The sequence below is a fragment of the Felis catus genome, chromosome A2 (genome assembly GCF_018350175.1).
Source record: "Felis catus isolate Fca126 chromosome A2, F.catus_Fca126_mat1.0, whole genome shotgun sequence".
NCBI lineage: Eukaryota > Metazoa > Chordata > Mammalia > Carnivora > Felidae > Felis > Felis catus.
The window spans coordinates 89,568,886-89,585,335 of record NC_058369.1 but is presented as its reverse complement, the minus strand read 5'-3'; positions in this window follow the sequence as shown (position 1 = coordinate 89,585,335).

The window sequence follows — 16,450 nt, the reverse complement described above, 5'->3', positions numbered from 1 at the left end:
GTACACCAGACAATGGAATTTTATTCCATAATAAAAATAGATGAACTATCAAATCACGACAAGACATGGAGGAACCTTAAATACATATTACTAAGAGAAAGAAGACAATGTGAGAAGGCTACATACTATATGGTTCTAATTGTATGACATTCTAGAAAAGGCAAAACTACAGATGCTGTAAACAGATCAGGGGTTGCAGGTATTCATGGCAAGACAAGACAAAAAGGTGAAGCAGAGGAGAGGTTTAGGGTTATGAAGCTCTTCTGTGGGATATTGTAATGGTACATACATAGCATCACGCATTTTCAAAATCCAAAGAACCTTGTAAGACAAAGAATAAACCCTAACCCACGCAAATTAATAAAAAGTCACTTATAAGAAGTCAGGAGATCCCAGAAAAGAATGAAGGCCATGGCAAAAACAAGTAAACAAACCCCAAAACCTAGCTGTATTATGAATGTATAAAATAACTTTGCTGAAAAGGGGAATGGGATAAAAACATAAAATCACATAAAATTAGATGTAATTATCTCTGGCAAACTCTGGGCAGACTTGTGGTATATGGGACTTTAAAATAGCCCAAGTACAAGGTGGCCATGACCTCTGAAGGAGTTGGGGTGAAGTGTTCTTCCCACCAGTCCCCAAGCTGGGATTCACTGAATTCTGTCATCTTAAGTCTGTATGTTTTCAGCTTCAAATATGAGAAAGGAAGTCAACCTAAATCAATGCCTGTGTACTATTCCATCTAGAAAATGGTGATAACGTAGTTCCGGCTCAAGGACTCTATGTGACCTATCATGTCCACAATAGGCCTTTTGTAAGGAGTCCCCAGAATGGTAGTGGGTATTCTGATCACTGCTGCGGTGGGGCAGCGCTTTGATTTTCCACCACTCCAGGACTTACTTTTTCAGTTCTGTTAAGCAAGAGCAGAGGTTCAGGATGTAACGTTTCCAAAGTCTATTCTTCTTTCTTCTCCATTGGACCCATCCTCACTTCCAAACATTAGCCCAAAATATAGAGGAGAATCGTATACATCAATTCGAGGGTAATAATTACATAGGCAAATCTGCGCAGTAATGGAGGGCATAATTAGCTATGGTTCTCAGGGAGTTGCTCATTGTTGCCTGCCTTGGGAGTCCTGATATAAATAGGAGACACATATAGCATCAAAAAGCATCCTCTTAAGAATCCACCATCTCCAGTACCACGTGTATGTTCCTATCAGAGTGTCACCAAAATATTTTTTTTTTAACCATCAGATAAATACTGTAAGAAGAATTCCACAAAGAAGTATTAGCAACTGGACAAAAAAAAACTATGATGGCTATCAGCGGACACGATCTTCTAATGAATAAAAGAGGAGTCTGCAAGGCCATTTTTACAATGGTGGCTGAATCTTCCTTTCGTTAGAAATAGATCGCAAAATATATTGATTGGCTTATACACTTTTTTGCTCTACCAGCAATTTCTTTGTATAACTTACTAAAAGTAATATAAGTTGTTTCACCTCATTTATAAATTGAGCTACATTAGAATCACAGTTATTTTTTTTTTCATTATGAATTAAAGTGATTAAAATTACAGGGAGAAGAAGTCCCATAAGGTCATGAGTTGCTATGCCTTCCTAATATTAATACGTGGCCCCCTCTTTTTGGGTAGATTAAAATAGGGGTGCCTGGGTGGCTCAGTTGGTTAAGCATCTGACTCTTGATTTCAGCTCAAATCATGATCTCATGGTTTTGGGGATCAAGACCCAGTTTGGGCTTTCCACTGACAGGACGGTGCCTGCTTGGGATTCTCTTTCTTCCCCTCCTTCTGTCCCTCCCCCTGCTCGCACATGGTGTCTCTCTCTCTCTCTCTCCTTCTCAAAATAAATAAATATTAAAAATAAAATTAAAATATTGCATAAAAACATTTAGAAACCTTAGGTGTTTAAAAATGGTGTTTCTACGATGGGTGTTGTTATTACTAAGTCAAAACCTATTCCACCCAGAAATTATTTGATTTAATCCCTAGAGTTTGAGAAATTCTTAGTGTCATCTTGTAAAGACTCTCTGCTTATGAATAAAGATTTTTCTTCAGTTTATTCCTTTCCATTTTGTACTTCATCCCTGTTGCTGACTAATGAATATTTTAAGATACAAAACATGAACAAGATTTTTAAAAATGATTATTCTGAATTAAAATTCTTGAAATCAAAGATAAAACAGAATGAGAAGTTGTTTTTCTCCTTAAGCAAAAGCAGTATCAAAGACATTTATTGCAGATGGAGAGAGCAACATACTATCATTTAAAAATGAAATAGGGGTGCCTGGGTGGCTCAGTTGATTAAGCAGTGACTATTGATTTCAACTCAGGTCATTATCTCCTGGTCATGAAATCAAGCCCTGTGTCAGGCTCCCATGCTGAGTGCAGAACTTCGTTGGGATTCTCTCGCTCCCTTTGTCCCTGCCCCTCCCCCACTTGTGCTCTCTCAAAAATAAACATAAAAAATGAAAATACATAAAATAGACAACTTCCTGAAACTTCTGCTTTACACAGGATCTAGGCAATTTACAGAAATGTCACAAAGTTCACCTCTTCTGTCCTATTTTGCAGATCTCTAGAATATTATTTCTGAAGGCATACATTACAAGGAAGAATGTTTTCACAGCCCCTTTCAATCCTAAGGCCCCAGTTAAGATCAACTTTTTAGTAACGTGGCAAAATGTGTTTTAGCTCAAATTCTTCTATTTCATGCCAACTGGTATATGTAAGAGAAAAGCTAAAAACCTAAATCCTTCATGTAGAATTAGCCTAAAAACCACTCTTGGCATAGAAAAGTCTTAATGAAATATGTTTACAGAATTACCCTCTCATACACCTTTATGTTAATTGCCTCCCATTGAGATTTCAAACTAAATATGCAGGGATTGACCTGGTCTCTGTACCTCAGGATGTATTTTTAGAAAATGTCATTTCCCTGGAGTGCCTGGGTGGCTCAGTCTGGTAAGCATCTGACTTTGGTTCAGGTCATGATCTCATGGTTCGTGAGTTCAAGGCCCACATCAGATTTTCTGCTGTCAGCACAAAATCCACTTGGCACCTTTGATTCCCCCTTTCTCTCTGTTCCTTCCCCGCTCACATGTGCACAAGTGCTCTTTCACTCTCTCTCAGAAATAAATACACTTTTTTAAAAAAGAAAAAGAAAGAAAGAAAATGTCTTGTTTTATATGCCTGGCTAGATTTTAGATCTGTTTTCTGTCCAAAAGAAGTTCCAGGAACACTTATATATGTGAAAGTATTTTTCTCCACCCAGGCCAAACCAGAGTGCAAGATATAAACATGGCTCCATTAAAAGTAATAAACTACAGTTCCCTACTTATATATTCAATGTTAGAGAAATTATAGCTCCCAATGAAGTTTCACTAAAGTTTTTGTTTTGTTTTGTTTTGTTTTTCTGGTAATATGTCGTTATGTCACATCTATTATCAAATGGCCACTATCATTTTCTTCTTCCTCTAATTCACTGGCCTTTGGGAAGATTTCCTCTGGATGCCTTTGTTCCCTGAAAGTCTATTTTATTTTTCCACTTAAGTATGTATTCCACAAATATTTGATCTTCTCCTAGGTCAGAAACGTTTTGTACCTTGTGTGGATAGCATGGAATAAAACCAAAATCCCTGCCCTTATGCATCATACATTCTAGCAAGAAGAAATTAATGATTAGCAAAGTAAGTTTTATATATTAGATAAACACACACACACTATCAATGATTATGGAGAAAACAAACAGAAAAGAGGAAAGAGGGAGTATATATGATAGTGAACTGTATCATTTGTTTTTTCTTTGGATGTCAAAGATGGTAATATTTATTTTTTTCTGCCACTAGATTATAAATTCATAAGGTAGAAACTTTTTTGTTTCATTAACTACAGTGTTCTCAACATATGTACAATCATGCTGGACGTATCTTACATATATAACAGACATATAGGTTGAATGAACAAACTAACGCTAAGGGTCTTAACTACAAAAATTGACATTTGTCTTTTTCGACAGATTCTACCTTAAAGTATTCCTGCTATTTCCATCACCACAGATTTCATTATGTAGCATAACCACCAGTAATAGTAATGGATCATCAAGATGTCAAAATAGAATTAAATTTTCTAGAATTACTTGTTCAGAATAGTAGGTAAACTTAGTGAGGATACAGAAGACTAGCCATGGGTTATCCCCAAAACCAAGATGACTAGATTTCTTCCTCTGGGGTATTACCAACTAGAACTGCTGAATTTTACTCAAAATGGAACAGAATCATATCCAAAAAAAAAAATGTTCCATGTGAGCAACTGTTGGGATACAATTCTATGCAGTTCTCCTATATTTCTATACATTTTACAATCAGAAGCAGTGATAGCCTGTGTTCCAGGCTATCTTTTCAAGGATGTTTGTACTACAAGCAAGCTTAAAAGAGGAAGAATATGTCTCTCTTGAGCAGAGAGGGTTAGGTTTCAAAATACAAACGAAACAAACGGACAAAGATAATGTCTCTTTATCCAACACTAAGTTCAGGGAGGTTTATAGTCTATTATAAAAGATTCATTTTCCCTAATCTTGGGACTCCTCAGCTGTGATGCAAAACTCCAGCATGTGAAGCATCTACCTGGGCCCATTTGTATCACTCATAAGCGATGTGAGAGCAAGGAACACTAACACAAATAACAAGCTGCTGTTGCCGGCCGTATTATGAGTAACACATTTCTTTGTCTCTGGTCTAGGAGTCTTGTGTCTTCTGCCAGAATCTATTAAATTATGACTTACTAACTTAATAGCTTTTCAAGCATGGTAAATGCTCAGACACTTCACAGCTCGTGACACCAGCACTCATTTAAAAAGAATTTAAGTCAACTATTTTCATGTATGTATAGTAGTGGTAAAATTAAGTTTCAAAATGATCGACTTGTGTTGTCAGTAAATGTTATTTCAAATTGTCCTGAGGACTACACACAAATAATTACTTTCAAAAAGCCATTTAAAAGACATTCTTTGTATTAACTGCAGCAAAATTTAGTCCCTGTAATAGATATCTTATGGAAAGTCATGTAGCTCATACAAATACAGTTGTTGACCCTTTAACATGGGGCTTAAGAGCACTGACCCCTATTTGCAATCAAAAATCCATGTATAACTTTTGTCTCCCCCAAAAATGAATTGTTAATAGCCTACTGTTGATCAGAAGCCTTACTGATATAAGCAGTCAACAACATATATTGTATACGTTATACGTATTACATACAGTATTCTCACAATAATGCTAAAGAAAATGTTAATGAATTCTCAAGAAGAGAAAATACATTTATAGTACTGTGCTGTATTGTTAAAAGAAATCAACATATATGTAGTCCCAATTCATGTTGTTCAAAAGTTAAATTCACTGTTCATTCATGTAATTTGTTTACTTATACAGCTCACATTACTTTTATGTCATGTGAAAATAATATTCATTTTTTTTAAGTTTATTTCTTCATTTTGAGAGACAGGATCCCAAGCAGGTTCCATGCTGACAGCACAGAGCCCCATGCAGGACTCCAATAAATCCACCAAGTGTGAGATCATGACCTGAGCCAAAACCAACAGTTGGACATTCAACAGACTAAGCCATCCAGGTGGCCCAAAATAATGTTGATTTTAATACCCCCAAGACATAATAATATTTTAAATATACTCATTGTAGTGTTTTGGTGAATATGCAAATTTGGGAGTAGGAAATAGAAAGGAATACAATGGGATATAAAGACGACACAGGTGCAGCACAGGAACAGCATTATTAGCTAGTGATAATTCTACAGACAGCATGTGCTTTGTTCATTTGAACAACCCTAAGAGAAACTGGACTTTAATATGAGATACACCAAAATGGGAATCCTACCTGTGTTAAACTCAGCTACAAGTCAAGGTGGAATTGACAAATGCTGGGGGCTAGGCCAAGTGCTTCATCTCTATTTCTTACAATATTAGTATAAGGTAGATCACAGTAGTTAGTAGTTATTAGCAAGGCACTTCAATAGAAATCATGGGCATCGCTAGATCATAACCATTCCTATAAAGAGCTTAGTACAGTGGTAGTCTATACATTCAATATTCAATTCATGTAGCACACTCATCTACATAATTTCCTTCTCTCTATAATCAACTCTCTAGATCCAATATCAGATTATAAATTATTTCTATCTTCATTCTTAAATGAAGAAAATAGTACTCAGTGAGAGTAAGTAATTTGCCTAAGTCAAACACCTGTTAAATATCAGAATGAAGCATTGAACTCATGTCTGTGATTCCGTTATACCACAGACAGTCCAGCAAGGCATACAGAGCCTGAATTTGGATAGAATACTAACTGGCAATATTAGGTGGAAATTCATCCAGAGACAACTGGTAAGATTGTCAACAGGTGATCAGGGAAACTTGACAAGAGTATCAGAACACTTTGGAGACCCAGACAAGGGGTGACCACCATCAATGGACCTAATAGCAGGTAACAAGATCTCAATGATGTGATAGGATTTTGAGGACAAATTTCTAAGGTTCCACAGAATACTGATATGGATAGGATGAGGTTCACATTTCAGAGGAACCAGTGCGCCAAGTCAAGGAGGTGATAGAGGCAAGGACTAATAATACAATGAGCATGAAGCCTAGGAAAGGGAGTTGTTTGTTGTTTTGGAGGCTTGATGATGATGATGATAATGATGATGATTGATTATTATTATTATAGAGAGGACAAGCAGGGGAAAGGATCGGAGGGGGAGAGGGAGGGGAGGGGGAGAGAGGGAGAGGGAGAGGGAGAGGGAGAGAGAGAGAGAGAGAGAGAGAGAGAGAAGGAAGGAGGGAGAGAGGGAGGGAGGCAGAAAATCCCAAGCAGCCTTCACACTCATCATGGAGCCCCACACAGGTTTCCATCCCACCACCCTTGGATCATGACCTGAGCTGAAATCAAGAGTCAGACACTCCACTGACTGAGCCACCCAGGTGCTCTGGAAAAGGAGTTTTAAGGCAAGTATTTGATCACTGGAACAAGGTAGGACCTAGATATTCAGGCAGATTTACAAATTAAGATTATCTGCAAAGTGATCCTGAGAAGCCTCACTACTGAAACAGAATTATTTCCATCTTAAAAGATACAGAAGATAGAAAAGTTTTGAGTTAAAACATATGTCCATGGTATAATTTAAATATAAAGATTAGCAATCAGATAACACACTATGGTTATGGTTATATTTACTCACTATAATTTTCAAAACCATCTAAAACTTAATGTTTTAATATAGATTGGCAGATTTTGTTTGGCAAGGAAAATATATTCATGGAATATGCTTCTGAGATTTATGACCCTATATTTCATGTTATCCATTGTTTTAGATTCCTCCTACTGAATAAAAGAGTGAAAATCAGAACTTTAACTGTACTTCTGTTGAAGGCTATGTCCAAGGCAAATTCACCGTTTATTGTAAGGCTTCTAACTTGTTGACCTGTTCATTAAAATAATGAAAAGTTATTTTGATTTTTTTTTCTTAACATTACCTTAAAGATTTCATGCTCCCTTTTGCTAATACGCAAGTCTTCACAAAAGTCTCTTTCAAGAAATAGGCTCAAAATAAGGCATTCTGATATATAACGATGCCCTACCCAATCTTAGCACTCTTGGCCAAAAGACAGATGAGAAGCTCCATTTCTGCCAAAAATTAATTAAGAAGCATATCCCAAGTCTCATGTCTAGATATTTTTCACTCAGATATTATTCATTATGTCATAGACAGATAATTAGTAATCTGCCAATCCTCCATACCTCATTCCAGATAAGAGAGGGGAAAAAAAATCACCTAAAATACTCTACTTGATTTTAAAAAGATATCGCTAATCCAAAGTGATTAGACTTCTCAGTTTTCAGGTTTTTCAAATGTTGCTAAATCCTATTACATGTCTTTTTTGAATGCAAAGAAAATACTAGATAGTGTTTCTCATGAATACTTGCATGTTTTTCTTTCATGAAGATCTCGTGTTGTCTTTGATATGGACAGGACTCACCTAAATGTATATCCTAGCTTCTTCACTTACAAGTCATCTTTTGTAAAGAATATAATTTCTCTATGTTCATTTACTAATGTTTAAAGTGACAATAATACTACAACTTCACAGGAATGTTATAAACATATGCCTTAATCCGTGTAAAATGCTAAATAGTAAGTCTTCAGTTTTAGGTACAAATATCATTAATATCAAGTAGCTCCGTTTTCTCAAGACAATGTTACTCTTCCTCCCAGGTTGATTTGTTAAAAGTGACCCAGGGGCGCCTGGGTGGCTCAGTCGGTTAAGCGTCCGACTTCAGCTCAGGTCACGATCTCGTGGTCCGTGAGTTCGAGCCCTGCGTCGGGCTCTGGGCTGATGGCTCAGAGCCTGGAGCCTGCTTCCGATTCTGTGTCTCCCTCCCTCTCTGCCCCTCCCCCGTTCATGCTCTGTCTCTGTCTCAAAAATAAATAAAAAACGCTAAAAAAAAAAAAAAGTGACCCAAATTTACCAGCCCCTGCTTGTTAATTCTCTTTTAAGTACCTGTCATGTTTTTCAATTTTCAATAAAGTGCCTTCGCCAACCATTTAGAAGATAGCCCACAATAGGGGTGCCTGTGTGGCTCAGTCAGTTAAGCGTCCAACTTGGTTTCAGTTCAGGTCATGATGTCAGTTTCTTAAGTTTGAACCCTGCATCTGACTCCATGCTGACAGTGCAGAGCCTGCATGGGCTTCTCTGTCTCCTTGTCCCACTGGCCCTTCCCCACTTGCACTGTCTCTATCTCTCAAAAATGAAATAAAACTTGGGGGAAAAAGGGCCAAAATAAACTATCTGTAGTAAGTTTCCTGAAGAGTATTTATCCATCCACTTCTTTTAAGACAACGCTGTACCTATTTGTACATATGATTTTATAGATGGTACATTAAAAAGGGAAAAGATGACCAAGTATTTTAAGAAATATTGATTTAATTGAACTTTAATTTTCCCACACTCACAGCAAGCTACTTTTATACAAAGGTCTCCAAAATGTTACCTCATCTGAGACCTCCACTATGAATTCTACATATTCAAAATTCATGATGGAGCCTGAATTTATTAACTACCTCTAACTCTCCCATAAGAGATGCTCAGTTTAAGAGTTATCCTTGATGATTCTTACTTCTTCCTCTCCCACATCCAATTTGATACTTTTCTTCTTACTTTTGATACTTTTCTTACTTTTGTGATACTTTTTTCTCTCCCCCACATTCCATTGATACTTTTGTCCTGAACACGGGTACATCTTTTCATTTTCACCATTTCGATTTTATTTCAGGCAACCTTTATCTTTCCCCCTGATTATGTTAATATTCCACTAATTGGTCTTCCTGTAACCTACCATCATCTTCCTCTTATTCATTTGTCACACTGCAGGGAGAGGAGTCTTGTCAGAACATATATTCAGTCACGTCATTTTTAACAACCTTCAACTGCCTAGTTTCTCTAAGAATGAGGACCAACATTCTTCATGTAACCTAATTTTGTTTCCATTTTAAATTTGATCAACTCTCTGATTAAAACAACCTTTGCTCTTCCACTTTCTTCCATTTTCCTCTTCCAGGTTTTTTCTTCGTTATGTAAATTCCTTCTTCCTTTTTTTTTTTCTGTTCCTTTTGTGAGGAGATGTGAAGGGCAGAGTTGATTCACCTATTACATATTTCATGAAATATCATCATCATCTCTGTGTACACAATTGTGACAGATTTTATTTTCCAAAGATGACCTCAACAATCTCTCCAAAACCACATGCTTTTCTTGATACTTTTCCACTCAGAGATGTGTGTATATCCCCACCTCTCATATTAGGGTGGGGTTGTGGCTTGTTAGGCCAACAAAGTGTAGTAGAATTGACACTATGTGATTTCTGGGGCTAGACCATTCAAGACCATGCACCTTCCACTTGGTTCTCTTTGAACACCCATTCAGGGGCAGCCACTCTTGAACACTCCCCCTCAGAACTTAGCCATCAGGCTGGGAGAAGCTTCAGCCACCTAGAGAGGCCATGTGTCAGAGTTGTTTGATGAATAAAGTTGGGCCAGGCATTAAGTCATCTCATCTTCGATTCCAAACTCGTGAGTGAAGACATCATCTTGGAAATAAATCATCCAGCTCCAGATGTTTATGTCCCCAGCCCTTTAAATCTTCTTAGCTGAATCTTTAGACATACTGTAGCCTTTCTGGATTCCTAACTCTCAAATCTGTGAGCAAATAAAGAGATAAATAGAATAGTTTTCTCATGTTTCTCCAAAATATTGCTTGAGTTCTTTTAGGATTATTTTGAAGTCATGGATAAATTTGAGCATTAACATCTTTACAATTAGACATCTCATTCAAGAAAATTTTATCTCTTTCCATTTGTTCAATTCTTGTATTATGACCTACCTTTTAACCAAGAGAACCAAGTGGAAGGTGCATGGTCTTCTAAATTGTTTACAGGTGATTCCTAGATAGTCTATAGAGTTTTTGGGGGGGGGGGTGGGAGGGGTATGTTTTGCTATTTTGATCAGTATCTGATCATTCTAGGCTTACTTTCTGGTTGTTTTACATCACTAAATTTGGAGAGGATGTGTTACATAGCAGTAATAACCAGGACAATCACCCATTCTTGTTTCATTTTATTTCATTATCCATGCTTGTTACTCTTTGAGTCGTGATTCCCACTTCTGTTTCCTTCTGTTCTTCCACGGGTGGCTGCATTCATTTTGACTTATGACCGTGGATAAGTACCTATCGACAAGGACTATTAACAGTTCTTTTTTTTCTATCTCTTTTTTTCTTTGAAACAAATCTGGCACTAAGAAATGTTGCTCCCATTTTCACTCAGCAGTGCTTCACAATCCCTTGGGGTTGTATATGCCTGTCAAATTCAATGCTTCCAAATGCTTTGCACTATGCTATGGTGAATACCCATCACACTTTTCATTATCTAGTTGTCTTGGGCTGAACTCCTTGGTTACCTCCAATCCCCCACTTCATTCAAAAAAAAACAAAACAAAACAAAACACATACACATACACAATCAAGTATGCAGTGGGTGTCAGTGAATTAATAACAAGGCATATACAACAGAATGGAATGATTGGTGAAGAAGTATATTCATCATCAACATGCATACTTTCTCTAAATACGTCAGATGCCTACAGCATCTGCAACAGACTAAACGTCTACCAGTGGTGCACAGGAGCACAGGTTTCAATTTCATACACATTTGCATGACACTTGCATACACATTTCAAACACGTGGGGTTTTTCTGCGTTCTAAGTCTAATCTTACGGAATCCTGCTACTGTTTCAGTTTAAATCAGTAAGTTCAGCAATATAACATAGCACTTGCCAGCCTTAATGTCACTGTCAACCTTTATCTTTTATCCATTTTTACTTGGCTTCCAGAGTTGTCCTTTTGATTTGAAGAAATTCTTGTATTTTCCAGCTATCAATGCTTCGTTTTAGGCATCGCCTATGTTTTTTCCCGGTCTCTAATTTTCTTCAGCAACAAAGAAACCTGAAATTTGATAGATTTATATCTACCTTTAATATTCCTATTTTTTCGCTTAGCCTTTCGGCCTAGGTTTTACAGTTTACTTTTTGTATTCTGGTTTTTGTTCCATCTAAAATTTACCTTTGTTGGGGCGCCTGGGTGGCGCAGTCGGTTAAGCGTCCGACTTCAGCCAGGTCACGATCTCGCGGTCCGTGAGTTCGAGCCCCGCGTCAGGCTCTGGGCTGATGGCTCGGAGCCTGGAGCCTGTTTCCCATTCTGTGTCTCCCTCTCTCTCTGCCCCTCCCCCGTTCATGCTCTGTCTCTCTCTGTCCCAAAAATAAATAAAAAACGTTGAAAAAAAATTTTTTTTTTAAATAAAATTTACCTTTGTATGTAATGTAGGTAGTCTCACTCCTTTTCTCCACAAAAATGATCCAAGCTTCCTGGTGCCATCTACTAAATAATCCATCTTTTCTCCCCTGAAGTTTCATGGCTCCTTAATCTTAGGCCCAATACCTATGTGTCCAGGACTCTGTCGGCATATCTTTCTGCTATGTCAACACCGCAGTTTCCATGATGATGGCTCTATGACACAGTTTAATATACAGTTGCATGAAGCCTCCATGGTTTTTCTCTTTTAAAAACCATTTGAGTTAATCACTGACTTCTGTTGTCTTATACAAATTTTTATAGTTTTCTCACGTCTCTCTAAAATCTTGCTTTTCTGGAGCACTTAAGTGGCTCATCAGCTAAGTGTCTGATTTTGGCTCAGGTCATGATCTCATTGTTTGTGGGTTCGAGCCCCACATCAGGCTCTGTGCTGACACACAGAGCTTGGGATTTTCTCTCTCTGCCCCACTCTGCTGCTACCCCCTCAAAATAAATAAATAGAATTTTTGAAAAAGTGCATTAAAATCTTGTTTTTCATTAAAATTGTTTTGAATATTTTGAATCATAGATACATTTGCAAACTAACATGTTTACGGTAAGACATCTCATTCAGTAGTAAGTTCTCTCTTAATGAGAATACTCATGCACTTTTGGTGGGAATGAAAACTGGTGCAGCCACTCTGGAGAAGAGTATGGAGGTTCCTCAAAAAATTAACTACCCTATGGCCCAGCAATAGCACTGCTAGGAATTTACCCAAGGGATACAGGAGTGCTGATGCATAGGGGCCCATGTACCCTAAGGTTTATAGCAGCACTTTCAACAATAACCAAATTATGGAAAAAAACCTAAATGTCCATCAACTGATGAATGGATAAAGAAGATGTGGTTTATATATACAATGGAATACTGCCTGGCAATGAGAAAGAATGAAATGCTGCCATTTGCAGCAACGGGGATGGAACTGGAGGGTATTATGCTAAGTGAAATAAGTCAGGCAAAGACAAATACCATATGTTTTCACTCATATGTGGATCCTTAGAAACTTAACAGAAGACCACAGGGGAGGGGAAGGGGAAAAAATTAGAGAGAGGGAGGGAGGCAAATACAAGACACTTAAATACTGACAACACACTGAGGGTTGATGGGGGGGGGTGGGGCGGAGAGGGGAAAGTGGGTGATGGGCATGGAGGAGGGCACCCCTGCTGGGATGAGTACTAAGTGTTGTATAGAAACCAATTTGACAGTAAATTATATTTAACAATAAAAATAGTTTTATGAGGGTTGATGGGGGGGTGGGAGGGAGGGGAAGGTAGATGATGGGCATTGAAGAGGGCATCTTTTGGGATGAGCACTGGGTGTTGTATGGACACCAATTTGACAATAAATTTCATATATTAAAAAAAAGTAAAAATAGTTTTACCATATACTTATATGGCATTACAAATGAATGAATGAACGAATAAGTATTGTTTAAAAAAAATAAGTTCTCTCAACTCAGGTGTTATGACCTACTTTTTAACAGTCTTCTAAATTGTTTACAGGTAATTCCTAGGTACTCTATAGAGTTATTTTAAGGAGGATAGAGAGGAGTATTTTGATTTGCTATTTTGTTTTGGTATTTTGGTATCTTACCAATCTAAGCTTACTTTCTTGTTGATTATTGATGGTAGAACGGAACACCACTTACTACTATTTGAGATGTTTCTGATTTCCTTTATTGGAGCCAGGAGGTAATTTGTTAATCATATTACCTTGTGACCCAATTCATTGCTTGGTCTTCTGTTTCTATTTATAGTAGTAGAATGTCAAAACACACTACCAAGCCAATAATGAAAAATTCCAAGCTTTATTACTCATTTGGGCATAAACAAATCACTGGCAGAAGAAACCACTGGCAAGAGGACTCTGACTTCAGGAAAGGGAGAAAGAACCTAACCCTGGGCACCTATCTAATTTCTGAATGATGGTGTAAACTGAGTGGTAAAGCAGGGCAGGCTGCCTTGTGGGAGAACTTATCCAGGGGACTTTGCAGGGGTGGGGCTAGTACCGTGGCAGGTGTTAATGTTTTAACCAAATGGCATTCTGCTTGGAGAGACAGTAATTACATGCATCTCTTTTTTTCCACATTATACAATCTGAAGATAAGGATAGTTCCATCTCTTCATGCCCTTCCCTCAACTTTTTAAAATATTCACTTGAGAGAGAGATGGAGAGATGGTGTGAGCTGGGGAGAGAGAGGGGAAGGCGGGAGAGAGAAAATCTTAAGCCATCTCCATGCTCAGCATGCAGGGCTCAACTCAACAGCCCTGGGATATTGACTTGATCCCAAATCAGGAGTTGGTGCTTAACTGACTGAGTCACCCAGGCGCCTCTCCCAGCTGCACCCCCAGCCCCGCCTTTTTTTAAATTGTGTGTAAAACCACTGTCTATGACAGAGGGGCAAAACAGCAGACTCTAGACCTATGTTTGACTTCTAGCGCTTTTATTTAGTAACTGTGTGACTTTGTTTTCTCTGCCTTTAGTTTCCTTACCCATAAATTGAGTATCATGGTAGTAACTAATTCACAGGGTCATTGGGAGGATTAAGTGAATTAGTATATATAAAACATTTACAAGAGTTGTGGCAGATTCCAGTGCTAGGTTATTCTTTTTAAAACACTTACATTGGTTAGAATTTTTAATTCCTTAAATGTGATCATTGACATCAACATCTTCCACTAGACTGCCTACTTCATGAGAACAGCTACTGTATTTGGACCTGTTCACCATCACATTCCTTAACATTTAGCATCTATTCTCGAACAGAGAAGGTTTATGTGTTGAATAAATAAATACATCAATAAATGAAATGAGAATGAATAAAACATTTACTGTAATTTTTCTCCAAATATTTAATAAACCAATATGATGTTTTAAATTCTAAGATAATATCCAATGTTTCCCAAGTTTTTATGACCATGGACCTTTTGTCTTGTTTTAGTGGATGGCCAGTAGGGACCAATGCCCATTGCACCATAATGGGAAAAGGTACTCTCCCTATTTGACATTTTATTTCTGAATCAAGTCAAGCTATTAGAGAACCCCATACCCAGTTTTTAGTATATTGGCATCCATAAAACTATTTCACATTTTATTTCAGTGTAATTCCCTGAGCTTATACTGCAGGGCGTTACAAGGACCAATTCTATAAAGCACTCCAATGTATTTACTATAATAAAGTGGCTGAACGTGTATGTTGTTAACAGTACAGGGTTTCCTTGGTGAGACCCAATGAAGGAATTCCTGGTATTGGTAAGAGTAATATCTTACCAATGCTTTTCTAAACAACTGTTTTGCTTTTGTGAAAGCACAAATTTTCCTAATTGTGTTTGCTTGATCATGGCAACCACTAGAAAGCTTAAAATCAAATTTACAGGGGCGCCTGGGTGGCGCAGTCGGTTAAGCATCCGACTTTAGCCAGGTCACGATCTCGCGGTCCATGAGTTCGAGCCCCGCGTCGGGCTCTGTGCTGATGGCTCAGAGCCTGGAGCCTGTTTCCGATTCTGTGTCTCCCTCTCTCTCTGCCCCTCCCCCGTTCATGCTCTGTCTCTCTCTGTCCCAAAAATAAATAAACGTTGAAAAAAAAAAATTTAAAAAAAAAAAAAAATCAAATTTACATAGGCCCACTAATAGGAGTTAGGGTTTCTATTCTAACTCCTGCTTTCATTGTAATTTTCTACATTTTTGTTTGTTTTTCTTCTATGTTTTAATTATTTTAACATATGTAATTTTATTACTTAAAAAAATACTCCTTTGTCCTATATAAGATCAGGAAAAGTATAATAAAGAAGTCAATTTACAGTATAGTAATGAAATCCTTTCCGAAAATATGTACTGCTAAACCAGCAGAGAGAGTGCAAAAAGAGGAGGAAGATAAAAGAAACAGTGCTCATTACGTAGCTGTTACCATCCTGGAATGGTCAATTGATCTTTCCTTTGTGAAACACACCTCTGCCCCCTCCCTCAATTGCTCCTGGGATCAAAGCTGGCCATGCTCTGCCCACTGACTGATTTAGACTGTGACATAATGTAAGCCAGGCCAACTGGACACAACTGGGATTTTTGGTAAAACCCTTGGAAAAACAGCATGTTTTTTTTTTTTTTTCTAGTCAGTTTCCCTTAGAGTACAAGATATGAACCGGGAATTGTTGGTGCTAATCTTGTCAGTGTGCAGAAATTGCCTACCTGAATCAAAGAACTTTGAGGAGAAACATGGAGCTGAAACGTTCATGGAACTATTTCGAGCTGTGAATTCAACAATGCCTGATGCGATCTGGGGCATGCCACTAGCAAAATTTCCAATATAATCATAATGCCTGTGAAAGTGGAGGTGACTTAGCCTGAGTTCTTCTCCAGAAAGAAGAGCCTGGAACAGGTATTTGAGGCCAGGTAGCGTATTTTGAGACGTGATCTCAGAATCAGAATAGGGATCTGGGAAAGAGGGAAAATCAAC